The sequence below is a fragment of the Enhydra lutris genome, unplaced genomic scaffold, assembly GCF_002288905.1.
Source record: "Enhydra lutris kenyoni isolate GAN:26980312 unplaced genomic scaffold, ASM228890v2 scaffoldscaffold37, whole genome shotgun sequence".
Lineage (NCBI taxonomy): Eukaryota > Metazoa > Chordata > Mammalia > Carnivora > Mustelidae > Enhydra > Enhydra lutris.
The window spans coordinates 29368582-29387633 of NW_019154121.1; the positions used below are offsets into that span (position 1 = coordinate 29368582).

The 19052-nt window shown below is 51.2% G+C and overlaps 1 protein-coding gene across 1 annotated transcript in view; it reads left to right on the forward strand.

Annotated features, from left to right (window-relative positions):
* Positions 1-19052, forward strand: part of LOC111154410 (dipeptidyl peptidase like 6) — a 663711-nt gene that overhangs the window by 482920 nt on the left and 161739 nt on the right. The window lies entirely within an intron of this gene.

A 19052-nucleotide genomic window follows, 5' to 3' on the forward strand; every position in this document is an offset into this window, starting at 1 on the left:
CCTGCAGGGCTGGGTCTGCGGGATGTTGGCAGCGTGTCCTGGGCACCTTCTCCTGCTGCAGAAGAGCTGCCCACGCTGCGCCAGCCACAGGCCGGGTGGTGGAAAGGCCACGTGGATCCCATGCTATCTCCTTTACTTGATATCTTTCCTATGTCACCCCTCTCTTGTCTGTGCTCCATTAGTCCCTACAGGGGGTGGACACAGAGCCCCCGCCTGTGTGCACTGGTGACACTGGCTTCAGTGGAGCTTGACGGTGTCCTTGAGCAGGAAGGGGGCCCTGGAGGGCAGCAGGCCGGGCGCGGGCTGGACAGTAGGTGGACCGGCTCCGGGAGGGACAGTTGTATGGCAGTCACATGTGTGTCATCCCTGGCTAGCAGGCGGGGTGCAGGCCCCTCCACGCCTGGAGAGCCTGGTGTCTGGGCTGCGGACCCGGGCTCCCACCCTGCACTAGCGAAGGCCGTAAGGTAGCGTCTGCGGGCTTCTTCGGACTCTCCTATCCATTCTGTGGTTCCATCTTGACTGTGACACCGTGACAAAGCCAGGCGGGCAGCACCGGCCCTCCCTGGAGTGACTAGTGACCAGCACCATCGACCCAGAGCGTACACGGGACCCGTAGGTATTTCTAGAGCCGTTAGCAGTGCACAGTACAGAGGACGGTACGCTGGGCCACTTCCTCGCCCGGAAGGCTTGATCCCAGGGCCCAGGCAAGAGCCTGATGGCACAAGTAGTCAGTCTGGGGAGGCTTTCTGGCTCCCCAGGATTCAGCTCAGCCAGCAGACTCTCGGGAGTGAGGTCGACGCACTGCCCCGGGCGGAGCGCCCAGACTGAGAAGAAGCTTGCAAAGCAAATGCTTCTGCCCGTCTGGACAGGAATTTAATTTAGCCCTAGCCAGTCGTACTCTGTTTTCTACATGCAGCAAGATGGATGAAGAGGCCCAAACCCGGGGGGTTGGCGGGGGAGCACCAGAAACCCTTAGGACACTCACCTTTCTCATAAACGCAAATTTGCACACCCTTCGCAGTTACTTACCACACCTCGGAGCCTCCTGATTCGGGGTCGTCGCGTCCTGGCCTGATGCACGTCTCTGCCGACGCTGTGAGGTCTCGGAACGGCTTCCGGGCCACAGCTCACAGATGCTCCCCCAGGCCCCCCACAGAAACAGCCCACACGGGCTGTAAGGGAGCCTTTCTTAAAGGACACAAAAATCCAAATCCCCTGCCCAGCGTTAGCAGTCGGGGATATGAGAACTAGAGTTTCTCAGCCCAGACTGGAGCTACCTGCGAACGTCCCGCCGGAGGCCCGTGGGCTCGCTCCCCCCACCCCCCGCACCAGGCACCTGTGACGTTGCCCCCAGTCCCCGCCCGCGAGGGCAGCCCTCCGTGCTCATTCTCCAGGCCTCTTCCTGTCCCAGAGCCATGGTAAGTCCCCGCTGGTGACCACAGAACGTCCAAACCCAGCAGCTTCCTGGGCTCCCTCCCCACTGCCCCTGGCCCATTGTTTCCAGACTGTTCCTCTCGGGACACGCCCTTGGCTCCAGGGAGAAGCCCTTCATCACACTTACTGTGTTCTTGTCCTCTGCCTGCCGCTTGCTTTATTCCTCTGTGCAGGTTGTTACAAAGCCCCTCCCTTGCAGACCAGCAAGGGCCCGAATCACTCTCTGGTCCCTTGTCCTGTATCTCGCACATGAATGAGGAAGCAAAGGAACAAATGTGCGTACAAGCGCATAGACACGCATCAGGGAGCCCTTATCACACGTGATACTGGGACCTGCAGTGTCCTCACGTATCTTGTGCTCACAGTGACCGCGGGGTGTAGGTCACGTCCCCACTCTAGAGATGGGAAGACTGAGACCCACAGTTGAAGCAACATGCTTGAGGGGTCACCGTCAGTGGTCGGCCACGGCCGGCCGTGGCTTCAGCTCAGGTCTCCTGCTCCCGGCGTACGGCTGTCCTTGTGGCCTCGCCTTCCACTGCATTTCAGACTAAGGAGTCCAGCCAAATTGTGAACTGAGGGTCTCCTCACTGGCTTTATGTGGGCTCTTTCTTCCTCCTGCCGGCGAGGGTGACAGAAGGCTCATAGCGAGGACGGCACGAGGAGCTGTGAGGCTGGGGTGACCCAGTGGCCGGCGTTATTTGATAAACCCAAGGGTGACTGCCCAGGGCCACTGCCCCACGGGTGTGTCTGCGCGTCCTGTCCTTGAACAGCGACATGGGGAAACACTGCCACAGTGTATATTCTGTTTGACATCAGTCACACAGTCATGGCTGACACTGGTGGTCGTTTTCTGCTCGGTAGGACAAACGAAAGACATCTGAGGCAAATAATTGGCCCTTATCAAACTAAAATTAGGCATCGCTGCGTATTCCATCCGAGCATTCTGAGAGGCCGGATGGGAAAATACCTAAGGGACCCTGGTGTCACTGTGGTCTCAGGCGAGCCCTGCTCCAGTCCTCACGTGCGGTCCCAGCTTGTCGGACCCCATGGCCTGTCGGCTATAAGACAGCTGCGGGCAGCCTGGAAGAGGGGCTCTCGGTGGATTGGAAGAAGTGAAGTGCTTGGTAGAAAGTCGCCCCTGAGGGTCTCTGTCCCATGAGAAAGTGCAGAGCTGTTCACCTTGGTGGAGGTGAACTTGCGGAACCGCGGCTGGAGGTCGCAGAGCTGGGATCCCCTGCCGACCTGTCCCCGCGTAACTGACCTCCTCCCTGCTCCTAAGACACGGCTCAGAGCAACCGCTGAAGAGGCTTGTCAGAGTCACTGCGGGGCTGTGGAAAGACGGAGGTCACACAGATACGTTTGCACTTAAATTCAGATCTACATGCGTTGAACACACATAAGGTTAAAATCGTCCATTGCCCCCCAAGAACCCCAAGGGAAAGGGAGAAAGGCGTGTCCTTCAAGAGTTCGGAAATGCAGCGGCTCTGACTGCCGTTGTCTCCGCGGGTGCCTGCCCGGTGCTCATCGCCTGTCGCGGGGCCACAGACCCCGACCGTGCAAACTGCTCCGTCCTGAGGATATCGTAGGAAATGGGAATCTGGCCAGTTGTGCCGAGCCCTTCTGAAGACAGTCTGGTGAACGGAAAGGCCAGTACGCAGACAGAGAAGCCCAGAGAGGCAGAAGGACAGACAACATCTACCCACTCTGGCCAGAGGAAACACTGTCCTCACCGTATGGGGCCACTTCCCGCTGCCCGCCCACTCTGTCCCACTCCCCGCCCACTCTGTCCCACTCCCCGCCCACTCTGTCCCGCTCCCCGCCCACTCTGTCCCGCTCCCCGCCCACTCTGTCCCGCTGCCCGCCCACTCTGTCCCGCTGCCCGCCCACTCTGTCCCACTCCCCGGTTACCTTCTGATGACAGCCTCACAGCCGACTCGTTACCGTGAGCGCTCAGGCCAACTGGCCCGTTGCATTTCTCATCAAACATTAACAAAGGAGGGGCCCTGGGTGGTGCCATTGGTTGAGTGTCTGACTCTTGATTTCAGCTCAGGTCAGGATCTCAGGGTTGTGGGATCGAGCCCCGCATCGGGCTCTGCGCTCAGCGTGCAGCTAGTTTTAAGACATGAACACATCGGGGATCTAAGGCCAGAGCTGGTGGCTGGGCCCCCCCGTAGCAGCTTCTCCAAGAAGGGTCCCCGGGCGCCCAGCTTTCCTGGAGGGAACCAGCAGCTCCTGTGCCCAGTCTGATTCCCTTCACCGGTTGGCTTAGCTCGGTTGATCTCGGCTGTCTTCGGGAGACACACGGAGCGGTTTGGGTGCAGAGATGGGAAAGGGTGTTCTAGCCTATGATGTCCTTATTAACCAGCCATATGTGTGCATTAGAGAAACGCCATAAAAATGCATGTGACTGAAGTCAACTAAAAAATATAAAGGCAACATGTCCTTAAAGGGGAACCCACCCTTGGTTCTCCCCACCCCACCCCGGCAATAAGCAACGCGTGTAGCCCTTGCTGATGACCGTTGGTGCTGTGGGTAGTACGACACCTGGCTTCGCCGCTGCATCCCCAGCGCCTCACGGATGCCAGAAAACGGTCTGGTCCTTTCGGTTGCAGGAAATGTTTATTTCCAGAGTCAGGTGCCCTTTGAAACCGGCGCCGGCCACTTGTCGACGGCGAGATGCCCGATTCTTCAACAACAGGGCGCTAATCCAGGTCACCTGGCTCTTGGGCACCCCTGCTGTCTTTGGCTCGGTTTCAGACCCCGGGAGAGAAGGGTCTTCTGTGAGTGCGATCTCATGATCATTTCGAGTTCCCAGATGCACTTACCATCTTCATGTGGACGAGTCAATAATGGGCTGTAGTTCCATCAGAGTGTCTCCTACTGATTCGTTAGCAGCATAATTCTGACCCCAAAACAGCACGAGACTGGAAGAGACCGTGTCTGCCATGAAGCAGAGCGCTGGCTCTTGGGTAGAAATGTTTCTCTGGTCCACAGAGAAGAGCGACGAGTGTGTGTCTGTGTGCACATGTGTGTGCCTGCGTGTGTTTATTTGGGGGGAAGGAGGAGAATCCTTCTAAAAAGGAAAATTCCTAATTTAAATCTAGTGCTTTCAACCACCGCCTCCGCCCCCAGTTAAAGTCAGTCGGAACTGATTTCAAATCATACATTTGTCATGAGAAGCGAGAGCTCCCGATACGGCAGTCTCTAAGAGTGAAATGATACGTGAAATATTTTCATAAAGAAAAAAAGTGGCAAAAACGTTTTTTCTGGGGCGCCGGGATGGCTCAGTCTGTTAAGCATCTGACTCATGGTTTCAGCTCAGGTCCTGCTCTCCTGTGCTGGGGGATGGAGGCCCGAGTCGGGCTCCACAGAGTCTCCTTGGGGTTCTGCCTCTCCTGCTACCCCTGCTCGCAAGCACCCTTTCCCTCTCAAATAAAAAGATCTTTAAAAAAAAAAAAATCTTCCTTTCCATCGAATGTAAGGGATGCCCCACTAAATGGAATCAGCTAGAGATGCTGGGACAGATGCTCCAGGGGCCTTGTCCACACCATCTTCCCAGGACTTTCTCGGCTTTAACTGATCTCAGTAGGTCTAGGACAGTGACCTGAGCCTAAAGAAGGGCTCTTAGATGAGGGAAAGCCTGAGGACCCTTGATGTGAAGATGTGTCCAGATTTTCAGGGTGTTTTTCTGTTTGTCTACCAACAGGCTGTACTATTTAAGGAGCCATGTTTTAGAAAAGTTATTTTTTGACTCCAGAAATTTTATTCAATCCCAACCCAAAAATGGCTGTCCCTTATATAGAGGTTTCTAGGACACTGTTATGAGCACTTTGCCTATATCTCCCCTGGGCAGCTGACAGTATGCCTGTGATGTAAAAACTGTCTTAGCCCCCTTTATTGTGAAAAAGCCAGGTGTGGGGAAGGAAGGGTGTCCCCTGGTCATCACCGCCCGGCCCTGTGGTCCTGGGGTTGACGCGCTGCTGCCCTCTGCGGTGAGTGGCCACCATCACCAGCCCTCCCGTGTGCACGTGGCCCCCGAGACCACCAAGGGGGACTGTCCTCTACTGAAGAAGGAGGCTCAGTGTTAAAGTTCTGAGAAGAGAACAAGATCTGGGCTAGTGAGACGAAAGTCTGAAGGAGTAAAACCAGCGTCCAGGAGACGGGCTGACAGAAGTAAGGAGGTCGGAAGCGTTGGTGGACTGGGGCGCGCTCCTTAGCAGACGGAAGCGATCGTAGCTGAGGACGGCTGAGCCGTGTGCCTCTCTGCCCCCGTGAGGCCGCGCGTGCTCTGTTCCCGTGCGGTCTTTGTGGAAGTGGAAGACACACTTCCCGTACGAGGCCCACAGATAAGTGATAAACAGTGCTGTGGGCAGAGATGTTGTTGCCATTTTAAATTCCTGCCAGTTTCCAGTATCACTGGGCAAGCACTCGTCAGGATTTTTTTGTGAATTCAAAGGAGGTCTTGCATGATGTAGCAAAGGAAGCAGCAGATCGCTTAGTCTCCAGAAGTATAATGATCTCGTGGGTACATGCAGAAATCCTGCTTCCCCCTTCCCGAGGGAGGGGGTCGGGAGAGGAGCAGTGACGAGTCCTTGATCTGTCCTTAATCAGCCAGTGCACGTGTACTCACGGAGTCCCTGGTACTGTGCATGGACTGCAGGAAGAAGGGAGGTCTGGCCACTTCTCACGTTGCCCGTGTGGTTGGAGAGACCACACCCTCGGGCAGACCAGTGATCTAGGACAAGCTTTACGAGTTCTGTGAACAGATGAGTGTTCTATTTAAAGTAAGAGAAATGGTGAAGTGCCCCATCAGCACAGGCACAGCCCCCGTCGTCTGGGACCGCTGGGACTTTAAGAAGCAGTGCTTTCGGCCACCCGGGGCTGAAGATGCGTTAGCTTTGAGCATCGCCTGTCCTTAGCACCGCAGGGCGCAGAGCAAATAAGCCTTTGCCTTGAAAAAGCTGCTGCTTTACTTTTTTTTTTTTTTTTTTTTTAATTTGACAGACAGATCACAAGTAGGCAGAGCCTCAGGCAGAGAGAGGAGGAGGCAGGCTCCTGCTGAGCAGAGCGCCCGATGCGGGACTCGATCCCAGGACCCTGAGATCATGACCAGAGCCGAAGGCAGAGGCTTTAACCACTGAGCCCCCCAGGTGCCCTGCTTCTTTACTTTTGACCACAGATAAATGCAAACAAAACAGGAACACGAGGTCGCAGGCTATAAAACGCCGATGGGGAGGCAAATATAAACATAGAAGGTCTCTGAGGCAGAGGTCTCCACCGCCTGCGGGTACAGGGCAGGAGGCCAGGAGGCTCCCGGGCACCCTGGGGGGCAGCAGGGAGACAGAAAGGACAGGAGAGCGCCGCATGCACGCTGCACGCCGTGGTTCTGCATCCCACTGGCTGGGGGGCGACCATCCGCCACCTTGTCCCCTCTTCCGCATTTGCAAAGTGAGAAGCTGTCTCGGTGTGAGGCGCAGTCCCCTCTGTCCCCTTCCTTCTCTCTAGGGATAGAAGACTGTCCTCCCAGCCCTGCCCCTCCACCCACATCCCCCTCCAGGAATCTCCGCTTTGACCGTGATTACGCAGCATTCGTATCTCCCCTAGATTGGTGCTTCCCCCAGGAAACCTTCCCTGAGCTTCTCAGATGGGTCAGCCCCCCCGCTGCAGCCCTCCCGAGGCCGACAGAATGCACAGGGCTGCACCTGTATGCCGCTGGGGATTTCCCGGGGTCACTGCTCACCTTTGAGCCTGCCACAGGGGATTTTTGGAAGAACAGGCGAGGGTCTCCCGGCAAACACCAGAGACCTAGTTCACTGCCTCCCAGCGCCCCTGGATGCCCGCGATACGACCAGAAGTGAAAAAGGTTACAGTGGAAACCCCGGGAGCAGAGGAGAGGAGGAGGCAACCCAGTTTGCAGTTGCAACACAGGAAGGGGGGACCGTGCTGCCCCAACGTCAGGCGGCCAGTTCCCAGGCCACGCCCGTCCTGACTTCTAAGGATCCCAGGCAGCCCTCGGCTCCCATAGCAGTGCTCCACTCGGACCACCGCCCAATGCTGTTTGTCCTGGTTGGCTGTGGTTTCCATTCTGATGCATCAGATCTTTAGAATGTCACCTCTGATGAGAGGTGGGTCCCTCTGGGTGCTTTCGGAAGGGTGTGGAAGAGAAGCAAGAAGGACTATTTGAAAACTATGAAGCCGTCAGAACCCCAGGTACTTTTTGATGAGTCCTCGGGTGATGGGCGGCTTATCTCCTGGGGAGAGTAGAACAGAGGCCTCAGAGAGGGGGACACAGGAGGTAGTGTAAGGTCCGAGTCAGGGATGGGGGTCGTGTGCAGCCTGCAGTGAAACTCCACTGCCCCTTTCCTCCTCGCAGACGTGTGGCAGCCACGCCTTGCCCACCAGGGTCCCCACCCTAGGGATTGTCCCCAGAAGATCCCAATGTCAGGGATGGAATGCATCACACACTCTTCAGAATGGCCGGGAAATGCATCACACACTCTTCAGAATGGCCAATCCGCTCCTCAGCCCCAAATCCCTAACTACAGATGCCAGTGAGGAATCCCCATTCGTCCGAAATTCTCCGTGCAAGGAGAAGAAAACACGGGACACAGCCTCCTGCCAGCATCCTCACGGAGATGATCCGTTACTTTCATGAGACAACCCGGAAGAGAATTGTTTACGTTTCAGAACAAAAACTCCTAGAGATTAAAAAATATGACAGAAATGAAAACTCAACAGGAGGGCTTAAAAACAAAGGTGAGGCCGCTTTCCAGAAACTGCAACAGAGAGGAGAGAGAGGCCGAGAGAGGGACAGGGTGCGGACGGGTCAGAGGAGCAGCCCAGACACGTGCGCACGCAGGAGGGGTGTGTGTGCTGCGTTAGGGATGGGGCTCGCCCTGCACGTGACCAGCCGGCCGGGGCCGGACACATCAGCGTCCCCGCAGCAGGGTCCTGCTGGGGCAGGCTGCCCCCCACCGGGGACGCCGCGGACAGGCTGCTGAGCTCCTCTCAGGGAGCACCGAGTCTTCCCTCCAAACCGGCCACAGGACTCGGGCTCAGCGTTCGCAAGTCGCAGATGGGTGGCCCGGGGCGGAGGCAGGAAGGAGCGAGCGGGAGGTGGCGGAGGGCCTCCGGCTCGGGCTCGCCCAGAAGGCCTCCTCCAGCTTCATTCAGCGCTGTCCGTGCGGCCCCGCCGACCTGACGGAACCCTCGCAAACACGACTTTGAGTAACAGCACTGGTCCAGGCCGGATTCTGGAAACAAGCTTCCGCGTTGGGTAAAATCAGTCTGGAAGTTCTGAGGGGAGCCCCCCAGGGGAGGGACGACAGAGCGGGCGGAGGGGCAGAGCAGCAGACGGGGACCCGGGACGACGGGGGGCAACCCCCAGGATCAGGAATGGGGTCCCACAGGCTTGCAGCTGGGACTGCGATGCTGGGGAGGGAGCGGGGCCGGGCCAACGAGGGGCTGGAGCTCCGCGCCTCTGCCCACGCCCTTCTTTGCTCCTTGGCTATAGAACCTAAACCGGTTTTGCCCCGAAGACACTTTTCCTCCAAACCATTCGGTCCTCTCGCTTCGTCCCGTACTGCCTCCCACTCCCGCTCCGGAGTGTCGGAGACGTGATGCTGTCCGGCTTCTCCAGGTTGTTCTGGGTCAGATTTATCCTCGGGAGGTTTCTGCTCTTTTTCGTTTTGCTCTTCATTTTTTATGATGAACATAGAAGGTAAATCAGTCTGAAATAATTCCTCAAAGGCCTCATTAGTCTCTTCAGATCGCAAGCCCAGCTCCTGGTCACAGCCTGAGAGCCCCACCCCAACCTGCATCGGGAACGTCGGCGGGGCCGGGCCCTCGGGGCTGCACGGCAGGGCCACGGCTGCCCAGCGTTCCCAGGGCTCATCCGGAGGGGGCGCTGGCCGACATGCTGACGCTGGGCAGTCCGCTGTGCCAATTCTCAATCTTTGGTTTATTTTTACAACATCTGGAGAGCTTCTAAAGATGAGTATTTCTAGGATCCATCCAGAACTAAGTATATTAAGAATGACTTGGTCAGCGTTGGGGCGAGGGGGCAGAAAACCCAAAATCACAAGGGCTTTTGTAAGTAGAGCTTGCTCTCTGACTCACGTCCAGGGGACCCAGGCGGGAGCCCGGAGAGTCAGGGACCCGGCCCGGCCTCCCTGCTTTCCAGCGCGGTGGCTTCCGCCCCGTGCTCCCTGCTGACTGCTCTGGGTCTGGACAGCACTCCGAATTTTCAGCAAGCAGGAAAGAACAAAGAACAAAGGGGAGAAGAGTATGGCCCCTTTCTCTCTAGGATGCTTCCTAGAAGCTGCAAACACCACGTGCATGCGACCAAACAGCACGAGGCCTCCCCCGGTGGCAGGGAGGCTGCGACGCGCTGGCCAGCCGGGACCGGCTCCGGGTGTGCAGGAGAGATGTTGTTGAGGACAAAAGAGAGGACAGGGCAGCTAGAAGTCCCTCTCTAGGGACAGCACGCCAGGGGCGAGACCAGGAGTCTGCCCTCTTAGGTGACTCCCTGAGCGGTCTGTGGACTGGCCAAGGAGACGCTGACGGGGTCCCTGGGCACACACACGACGCATTCCCGCAGGCCAGTCCTGGATCCTGGCAAGCAGGGTGCCACTGGCACCTTCCATGAATCTCCTTTATTCTTGGAGCCACCCAAGAGGTAGGACTGACCGTCCCCATCACGAACGAACCCAGTGACTTCTCCCGAATCCTGGACCACTCAGATAGCAATGACTAATGTGCGAATAGAAAAGGTAAGAAGCGTTGAGGGAGAGTGGGATAGAGATAATACACGGGGAGGAAGGAAGGACAGCGAGAGGTGTCCCTTAAGAGGGGTTGGCCGGCTTGTGGGGACTTGCTGGGGACCACAGGGACGGTGGCTTTGCTCTTTCGATAAAGCACAGAGTCTGCACCTTTCTGATGACGCCGTGAAGACCCCTTTGTCCCCACCGTCTCAAACCACACTCCATGCAGCACTTGCCTCGCGTTTTCTGTGCACAGGACTCATGCTGCACGTGCCGGATACCACCAAATTACCCCCAAACTGAACGGTTTACCACGGACAATATTTACTTTGCTCCTAAATCAGCCATTTGCTCGGGGCTCAACAGGGACAGCCCCTCCCGGCTTCCCTGGGTGTCGGCCAAGGCAGCGCGGAGGCTCACGGCCGGACTCATCAGGAGGCTGGCAGGTGACCGCGGCCGGCAGCCGAGCCCCCAGCTGGGGCTGCCGGCGGAAACCCTCTGCGCCGTCCCTCCATGTGGCTTGGACGGCCTCACAGCGTGGCTGAGCGGGCGCATTTCCCAAAGAAGGGAAACGGGGAGCAAGCATTACTGCCTCTGTCACTCGTCCCCGGGACTCCCGCGGAGGAACGGGGCTGCCTTCTGCTCGTTGATGCCGTCAATGGGATGCCTTGGTCAACGGGAGAAAATGAACTCCCTCTTCAGATGGGGGCACCAAGGTTCTGAAAAGGCATTTGGGACCAGGAGCATTGCTATGGCTGTGTTTGGAAAATCCCATTTGCACCGCAGGCCGGAAGGTTTCACTGAGTTTTCTCTCTGCAGTGTATACTTTGAATATAATAGGTCTATTAAATGTGCATTTTTAATTACACCATACACACTTGGTCTGGAAATTCAGACGTGGACTTTCTAGAAGGTTGTATACGCAGAGGATTGTCTAAGTTCTCACTGTGCAAAAGGCAACCTCCCTGATCTCAGCTGTCGGCTAACATAAGTGAAAGGGATATTCTGAGTGCCTCCTTAACGCACGAGACACAGATTTCCGTCCTGTACATCCTCCGTGTAAGGGGTGCAGCGTTTTACTGCCTAGACCTTTAACAGCCAACCTCCAAACTATCCACCGATCCTAGTAAATATCCCGGCTGGGCTCTTCCCAGCTCCTCTAGGGAGAGATGATTGAATAGAAAACTGTATATCGTCTGTGAATACCTTCAAGACGCAGTAGAAACCAATGTTTTAAGTATAGAAAGAGGAAACCAAATCCGTGGCTATCTCCCATGTCCCCTGGTTGGTTTGTTTTTATGCTATCGAAATTTGGCCATCTGCCAGTCTCCCTGTTGCTTGATTAATTGCTAAATGTCAGAAACTCGAAGAAATCCTGTTCATATGTTTACGAAGGCTATCTTATTCCAAACTTCATAATCCAGCAGACTCCTCGCCAGATCTGACCAGTTGGGGGGCATGGGGGCCCCTCCCCAGCCCTGCACAGACTTGCCCCCTGCTACTGTCTCCTGTGGGATCGTTCGGCCCGTGCGGGAGGAGGGAAGTCTTGGCACCAGATCACTAGGAGCTGACGCAGCAGAGCAGAAAGAAACTTGAACCTGGAGTCGACAGATGAGGCTTCAATACCGGGAGGCAGCCTGCAGCTGTGACGGGTGCTCCCCTCCCTCACCTCCTTCTCGTTCCGTTTTCCCCTCTTCCTCCTCCTCTTCCTCTCCTCCTCTCCCCTTCGCTGGCTTTATGGAGACGCGACTCACATACCGTGCAGTTCGTCCGTTTAAACTGCACAGGCCAGTGGTTTTCCGTGTACTCCCAGGATTGTGCACCCATCCCCTCGTTCCATTTTCCAACAGTCCCTCACCCCCCAAATCCACTCTGTCATTCACTTAACACCCCAGACCCTGTCCACGCCTCTCTCTTTTCCTTCATCATCAGAGGTCGCTGAGCACCTGTCTGGACACTGAGGACACAGTAACAGATAAGGCACAAGCCCCTCTTTTCCTTACAAACACTTTCCACGTGATTTTGTTTAGTGCTCGTACTTGTGAGCATAGGGACTAAAGTGTCCCCGTGACCTGGACGGGGAGACGTCACAGACATTTCGGACTGAGCAGCCCATCATCCACCAGCGACTAGAGCGGCTCTGTAGCGGAACTTCTGTATCAGATCTCTCCTGTGGCAGGAGCTTCTGATACACCATAGACCACAGTGACACTTAAATTAATGGTAGCATGTGTCCTCAAATGCTGGCCACTCCAGAAGGATCAATGCCTGTGACAATTCCTGCCCTCAAGAATTTTACTGTGTCGTTTAAGATGAATGTAAAAACTGATACCACGAATCTTTAAATTCTGCCTGAGTCTCGCTGTATCACTGACTCTAACCAGTCATCAGCAGGTGATTAAATGAGGTCCCTTTTATGTATCCATTTCTCCGTCCGTTTACTCATTATTCCGTGATATCTCAGAGCATCTGATATTAAGATACTGGGAGTGTATCTTACATGTTCGCATGATTCACCGTGCCAAGCATGTAGGAATGCTCAGAAAATACGTATTATTTGATATTTGAAATGCTAGTTTGGGCTGCCTTTAGCCACAAAAGGTTAGGATCCAGAGAAGGAATTTTTAGCTTTACTATTCCAAGTGCTATTTTTGTTGGGAAGTGTTTTGGTCCCTGTAATTAGCTTAGAAAGATCAATGAATATACTTGCTGTACTAATTTATGCTTCAGAATTCAACATGATCGATGTCCTATTTTGTTTATTGCTCAAATAAGCAAAATCAGGATGGATTACGTGATTATTTTGAGATATGGTAAGTCCAGATGATTTCATTCTTCCTTAATCATTTTTTCTACCGATCCGTCTCCTGGGGATGATTTATCACAGAGCCTGCCTTGGGTTCTTTAAAATGAATGAATAAAATTTTAAAAAGAAAAGTTGGGGGGAGGGCACTAACCAACCACAAAATAAATGGAAACATACCTTTATGCATTCCCCCAACACACAAAGCCCTAACAACGGCAGAATAGTCTAGTCCACGAGAGGAAATCACGTGATGGCCGTGACCTCCATGAGAGAGCACGGCTGGTGGTCCTCGGTGTGGGAAGAAGGAATCTGGGACACCTTTGATGGGAGCGCAGCCTCCACAAGGAAGCACCATCGGGGGCCGGGCAAGCGTTTCACAGATAAAACCTCCCTGGGGCTGCTTTTGCTTTGGTCTTGGAAGCTCTTTTACTTTGTTCCTTAAGTCAGTTGGAGATTTTCTTTCTCCTTCGACCAAAGAAAGAGATTCATCTTCAGACAAGAGCTGATCAACTCTGTGTCCTTGAACCAATCACTTACCCACTCAGGGCCTCAGTTTACCTAAGAAATGAAGGGTGTATTGATTTCCTGGACCTGCGGTAACCAATTCCCACAAACCAAGTGACTTAGCACAACAGAAGTTCAGTCCCTCACTGTTCCGGAGGCCAGAAATCCAAATTAAGGTGTCAACAGGGCCATGCTCCCTAGAAACCTGTAGGGAAGGATCCTTCCTCTCTTCTTCTGGCTTCTACGGGATGTTGCAACCTGGGCTTCTCCCAGTCTGTCTGTTCTGTGTTTTCTCCTCTCCTTATAAGAGATTAGGACTGGGTTGGGGCCCACCTGAATTGAGAATGGCCTTATTTTAACTCAGTTATGTCTGCAAAGAGCCTATTGGCAAATAAAGTCCTATTTCCAGGTCCTGGAGTTAGGAAAGCGGGGCAGATTGGAACCACGGTTGAGAAGAGGATGACTAGCCAAGACTGGGCGGTAGTGGAGGGAAGGGTTGGTACCCAGCTGATGTCCAATACACCCGGCCCCGTGCTTTCTCTGCTAGTTCCCAGGGGCCTAAGTGTTTGTATGAGGAGGTGGGTTGAGCGTAAACCCAAGCGGGGCATTTGCTAGGCTGGGGCGGAGGAAGGATTGTGCAAGGCAAGCCATTCAGTGGGAGGTTTGAGGAGAGGCTGGGTGACCATCAAATGAGTCGTTGAAGAAGGGATCCCTGTATGGGAGGGAAAGTGGGAGAGACCACCCTGAAATCCACTGTAACTCGAAAGCAGATGAATCTTATACCGTCATATTCCAATGGAAAATATAGGTTTATTTCACAGAAATGAGTGAGAACTGGGCTGAGGGTTGAGGTCGCTAAGCCCATCCCCACGTAATACAGGAATCAAGGTGTTTCTTTTATCGCTGAGTCTGTAGCAAATTTGTCCTCATATCTGATACTTCACTGACCTTTTGTTAAAGTTACATATCCCTGTGGTCTCACAATGAGCTGGATTATTTACCAGTTTAACCAGGAATACACTGGCGCTTACTGAATACTTACTCGGTAAACTCTAGATTGCCTGTCTCGTATACCGTAGATCTTGGAGCCAACCCTGGAAAGCAGGCATCTTTATTCTCATCTTATACACAAGAAAACCAGCTTAGGTTAAGTTCCTCTACTACCCCTTGCCCTCCTGCTAGTTAGTGGCAGAATTCAGAATTACCTTTAGAGCCTCTTAGAGGCGTTGAACTTCCAGAGATTCGAGATCTGGAAAAACAAGAAACAGTTCCTTCTTTAGAGTGCGTTAGAATTTGTAAAGTGACATTTCTTGTTTCTCTTGAGTTTCATGACCACTCTGTGGGGGGGGAAGAGTAACTCTTATCCCCGTTCCTGGCTAAGGCTAGTCTGAGAATTGCACCCAGCTTCTGATCCGTGTGGCATGGGGCTGGAGCTCCGGCTTTCCCGTTAGCATTTGCTGTCTTATCACTGTAGAAATGTGTCTCATGTGCTGGCAATGAGGGAAGGTGGCGTATGTGGGCCCTCCAGAAGGAGTGAAGGTGACAAAGGCGGGGTGCACGGGTGGTCGTGGTGCTGTTGGCGGGTGCTCGTGAAATCTTCTGGGGCACTTTGTCCCCATGGAGAGACCATCTCCAGTTAGCATGTGTGGGATTTAGAATTATTAGGTTAGAGAGAGGCTAGTCTCCTGCTGTTCCCCATTATCCCAGACGCCTCCTGGAAATCATTACCTAACCAAGTGAATGTCCGTACTCAGTAAGACTGTGGAATTTGAACATTCCTTACTCTTTGGCTCCATGCTTGAAAAATTCTAGATAAACCCAGACCAAATGAATTCATTAGATTTGTCTTTAAACCTGCAGAAAGTTCTTTACTTAGAGCCACCCCCGTAACCCACCCGTCCTCACTCATGTGTTTATTCAGATGCATGTACTGTCTATGCCACACTAAATAGCGAAGACTTTTCTGATTCAATGTCAAGATTACAGTATGTTGGGAGGGAAATTCTCTGACTTTCATTTCTTTCTATAATATTTTTATAACCAATGAGATATAAACCATACAAATTTTTTGGAGAATTTCCTTTATCTTTTTATTTTAAAGTAATTTTAGACAAAGAAATGTGGCAAAAACAGTACAGATGATTCTCTTCTAACCCTATCCCTCCTTCTCCTCTACTCCTGAAATAATGTTACTATTTTGTAACCACAGTGTTACTATCAGCAACAGGAAATTAACATCGGCACCATGCTATTGATTCCACTTATTTGAATTTTGCCTATTTTTCTACCAATGTCTCCTCCCTGTCTTGGGATCCCAACTTCTTTTAGATGTTAGTGCTCCTTAATCCCCTCTGGTCTGTAACATTTCCTCCGTCTTTCCTGGTTGGTCATGACCTTGATTTCAAGGATTATCGGTCAGCTGTTCTGTAAAGTGTGCCTCAGTTTGGGTTTGTCTGGTGTTTTCTCATGGCTGAAGTGAAGTTATGCCTTTCAAGCGAAAATACCACATATATGACGCATTTTTCTAACTTTGTTCTGTGCTTATTGGTTGGGATTACTCATGAGGAAGAGCTGCTGTATGTATTTGATTATTACGTATATCAGCGTAGACCTATGAATATGGATTTTATTCTCTGGGTTAATCTGGTACTATTATTGATGATTTTGTTGCTCAGATGTCTCTAGCTTTAGCCATGAGGATCTCCTTCAGGTTGGCTTTGCATTCTTTGAACTAGTCTCTGTCTTTTTTGAGTGTTTCCTCACTTTCTGGACCTATAAGTTGTTCCAGACCCATCCTGTATTTTCTGTTCCAGCCCAGATACCATTACATCTCCTAGGAGCCCTATTTACTTTTATTGGATGATGGTGCTTAGAGAACAAGATATGGGCAGTGGGTGTGCTCATTATTGCTGGGGTCATTGGTTCTAGGCCTCTCTGTGAACACAGCAAGGACATACATGTATGCACACTGGCCCCTGGATACACATACATCTACATTTTGGATGTATGTGTGTCTGCATTCGAAATCATGAGTTAGTACTGATACCTCTGATTCCAGGCCAACTTCACACAGTTGATTTTAGCCTTCCTCTTTTCCTTGTAATCTGTTTTTCTGACAGTAAGAAAACTGGCTCTCATTATCTCCCCTATATTTTTATATTTGCAGAGCAGTTGAATTCCAGCACACACAGAAAGTAGTTTCAGAACTGCTAGCCTATAATCCTCCGAAGTTTTTGTCTTTAGCTTTATGGTAACCGGTCACGATACTGTTTCCCAAAGCCGTTTAGGTCAATCCTTTCTTCCATGTAATTTTGTGTTTCATTGACAATAGGGTTTTGCTCTGTTGTGGTGTTGCTATTCCTTTTTGGGTTCCCCCACATACTGATTGTTTTTAATTGTTAGTTTTATTTTTGGAGCATGAAAAAAGTAAGTGAAACCCTACAATGCTCTAAGACTGGGCGTTATACCCAGAGAAGTGCTTCTCCTTCCTTATCACATCACTACACATCACTAACCTCTGGTTTCTACTTTATGTTTCCTATATTTCTTTTTTTCACCAAGGAGGATATGTGCATATTTTCTTATCCCCTTTCTTATAGGGTGGGTCCCATACCATAGATAGTCTGCTGAGCTTTGCATACACCATCATGAAAAACACTCCGTATCAGTTTATGGAGGTCTTCATTCTTCTTACAGCTGTGCAATAGTCCCTTCTATGGATGTACCACGGTTCCTTCAGCCACACGTTGTTGCCAGTGGTTTGTCATTACCCAGCGGCAATGAATACGGCCTTCTGCGTGTGTACGTTTGTACTGTGGGAGGCACATCCTCCCAGAAGTCTCCTGGTTTAAGAGTTAAGTGTGCACTGTATGAGGTATTGCCCAGCCTCCCTCTGGAAGAATGGCACTAGTTTTCATGCCCACCAGCAAAGTATGAGGAGGCCTTTTTCCTTCCAGACTCACCAGTACAGGGGGCCATACTTTTCTTTCTTTGGGGGAGGGGAGAAATTTCATAGGTGAAAAATGATAACTCAGTGTAGTTTCAGTCTTGATTTCTATAATTTTGCTTTGTTTGGTCCTTTTTAATACATCTGAGGACCTTTTATATCCTTTTTGTGAATTGTCTGTTCATGTCTTTTTCTCATGTTTCTATTTTTTTCTGTTTTTATTTCTCTTCTATTTTTCATATTTTGTTTCTATTCTATTTTTTTTTGGTTTTTTTTTGTAACCTCAACATTTTAGGGTATTTCTTTAATATATTATGGATGTTAGCTATTTGTCCATGATATATGATATGAATATTTTCTCCCAGTTTGTCAGTTATCTTTTGCTTGTGATGTTTTTGTTACGTGAAAAATTTAAAAATTTTTACATGGTCAAATGTGTCACTCTTTAATTGCTTCTGGATTCTGAGTCCTCCTTAGAAAGCCTTTCCCTACCCACAGTTAAAGAGGAAATGGCCCACATCATGAAAATACTTTGAAACATTAAAAATGAACACATGGTAGGGTTTGTTAAAATTCATTCAAAACCAGGAAGGTTAAGACCCCTCCCTCACTCTTCTAACTGCCCAGTTGTCAGTCTTTCCAGCTGAGTCCTACTATCATTGCCATCCGTTACTTAGCACCTAATCACCCCATCTTCAGACTTCCCTGATCTCTTTACACTCAGGGACCCCATCTAAAACAACTCTGGGGTATTGTGTACTCTCTCACCTTTCCCAACACTTTTCACTCTGAAGTGTATTCTGTTTTGTTCTGGTGATTTTAGTAAGCAGTTACTTTGGAATTTTCTGCTGATTCAAGTGCAGAATCTGTACCAGCACTTTACCTGCCTTCCCTCTTGCCTCAACTCCTTTGTTCAAGCAGCTCCTAAAATTTAGCATCTTCTTTTTCCAAAGACCATTCAGCCACAGCCTCTCAGTTGATGAATAAGTGCATTCGTAGCTATGCCTTCTGCATAAGGCCTATCACAGCCAAGAGATAGGGTATGAACCTTACAGAGTCTGATCCATCCAGCAGAACACACATCATATGTCATGTGAAAGAAATATGAAAATGAATCTTTTCCATATGTTGTAGAAAACAGTAGTAGCTACAAAATATACTGAAATATTTTATACTTATAAAATTGTTGAGTTTTTTTTTAATTCTTTCATTATGACTTCTTCATTATCACATTTATTTAAGTATATAAGATGGATTTTGTTAGAATAGTATTTTGCATGTCAATAAATTAAGAATGAAAAATCTAAATGGTGTTTGAAAGGGAAAAAACCTTTCTCTCAATCTTCCCCTCTCCCCTTCCCTCTCTTACTCTCTCCCTCCCTTCCTCCTTCCCTCCTTCCCAACACAAACTGAAGTGTGGAATCTCTCCTCGGGCTGCTGGTTTGGGAAGGTCAGAATGACCTAGCGTTATGCTTAGAAAAAAAACGATCCACTGGCAAAGCCCACGATGGAGATAGAAATCGTGGTGACTTGTTACTTTATAGCCATGCATTTCCATTTTTAATGTTGACTGGTGTGGCTATTTTGATAATCGATCTAC